The sequence below is a fragment of the Ceratina calcarata genome, unplaced genomic scaffold (assembly GCF_001652005.2).
Source record: "Ceratina calcarata isolate Rehan_Ccalc_2016 unplaced genomic scaffold, ASM165200v1 scaffold493.2, whole genome shotgun sequence".
Lineage (NCBI taxonomy): Eukaryota > Metazoa > Arthropoda > Insecta > Hymenoptera > Apidae > Ceratina > Ceratina calcarata.
In genome coordinates, this window is record NW_017173655.1 from 58,706 (window position 1) to 61,140 (window position 2,435).

Below are 2,435 nucleotides of genomic sequence, written 5' to 3' on the forward strand. Positions count from 1 at the left end.
ATAATTATATCAAACATTAAATACGAAGTATTTTATAGAATTTAATATGTACGGGTATGATCATTATTAATTAAACGTTTCGAGCGTTGGAGTATTCGCGTTCTAATTGTGAATACGTTTAGCAACTGGTGACCCAATATGTTAATACTTTCTCTTTCGTTGAAGCGCTCTTTTGTCCCCGGTTCCAATTCCAATACACCTGTATTGTTCGCAGCTGTCCCGTGACAATGCGATAATAGGTCACGAAGGTAATGGCCCCATTTCATTCGGAGCCTCGCGACCTCCATTGAATTCGGTCGAACAGAACCAGGGATCTATGAAATATCTTTGCGACAAAACCCGAGCTCGTATGAATAAGATAAACCACAGTCGTCCGCACGACCGCTACTGGTCCATCGAGATTTGAAAGTAAGAACGGGTTAAATAGAATGGAAAAGATTTTTCCTTTCGTACGATTCATCAAGGTGTTCATTTAAAAAGATCGAACAGCTGTGTCGGCGTTCGAGTGATTAATCGCTGTAAGATGATTGATCAGGCACACGATATTTCATGTTGAAATCTGATAATAACTGTAGAATTCAGGACCTAATGTAATTTCAATTGGAATGACTAGCTCTCGCTAATCCGCTGAAACTTACGACTTCATCAGCAAATATATTCGTGGTTATCAATTTAAAGAATGAAAATATTGTATAAATTCTTTATTTCAGCCTCTTCGACCCAGAAATGGACTTAGTTTTACATTTCCTATTCATTCCCCCTCTTTCACCTCCTCCACTTACCTTTTTACTACCTTTACCTCTGCACTTCCTACTCTTATAGTTTTTTAGATAACATCCAAGAATGGAAAAATTATATTTTCTTCAAAAGTTATTATCTGTACTTACATATGAGAATGCTGGCTGTATGAGCTCTGATTCTCCGCAGATCACATCGTCTATAAATGCAGTCTGTGTATGAAGAGGTTCAAAAAGATTTTTAACGCGATGTTCTCGAATCCGAGCCAGTAAAATATTCCACACGTTATTACTTAGGTATTTCATAATGAATGAGGTAGTGCCACTCTTAGAATTCATTTTTTAACACGAACCCAGTTTCCCCTAGCCGCGCGTATTACCCGTTCTAAGACGATCAATAATCCGGAACCTTATCGTATCATAATTATCAGTCGACGTTCTCCAGCGATCGATATTTAACGATCTATATATAGGATCCCGGTATTTGCACAACTTGTCCATTAATTGCGATGCTCAACAGCGACGGAACACGAGCCCTCGATTATGTTCGATCACGGATAACGGTGTGTCATCGCGAAGGGACAACGGGGGCGGTGTCAGGGATCGTCGTCGTCGTTCGGCGCTCGTTGAACCCGTTCGTGCATGCGTGCACGTCCTACACGGGTTGCACGCAGATGCATCTAGCATCTAGATGCGTGTATGCAAAACCGTCTACGAGGCATCCCACTTATGTACCGCCTGTTTCATCCTCGCACGAGTTACAAGCTTCCCTCGCGGTTATTAATAAATTTATCGACGCGCTTACATATTGTAAATGTCATCGAGCAATCGTTCAACGAGAACTTTTAAACACTGGGCGAATTAATTTATAAGCAATGACATTTTATTTTGTTTAACTCTTAAGTATGAGTCATAGATCGTAGATGATCGTAGATAGACTGTACATTCCACTTGGATTTAATGTGGAACGTTAATAGAAGATTAATGCAGTGGAATGAATGAACATGAGGCCATCGAATGCTTTTAAATAAAAAGTATAAGGAACTCGAGGTTCGATTAAAAACGGTAAAGGTATGAGAAGTGATTAACAAGAACACTTATGAGACTATTTTTATTATCGGACAGGGGATTACGGAAGTTCCTTCGTCTCGGGAAAGCCGTGGGCTCTCCGGGGAATACAGAGGGATTTCCGGTAGTAACAGATACGATCTCTCTCTCTCGAGCAGCGTCAAAATTTGAGGGGCTTCCGGGGCTTAAACCGTGAGCTTAGAGTACAAAACCGTGGAACTGGGATATCACCGAGAGGGAAGAAGAAGCCGTAACAACGTGTATCGCCTCTGCGGAGAGCACAGAGTGTCCCATAGAATGGAGTATCCCCGGGAAAAACGTTTAGAGTGGACAGATACAAAGCGGCCAATTATGCTGCGACGAGTTTCCTTGAAATTACGCTAGCCGCAATAAAAAGGAGACTTACGGGCGAACGGGCTAAGAAGCGATCGGTCAAAACAGTGCTTTGTATGCAAACTTCACTCGATTCTTCTGCAGTACTTGGTCGCAGCGAATGTAGACATCGTCTGATCGCTTCCTCAGCCAATTGAATAATACATTTACGCCTTATCGTTCAACGTTTTCTCATGCAACTCTTCGTATTAAGTATTTAACAAAAATTAAAATTGTATTAAGCCTTACATAAAAACA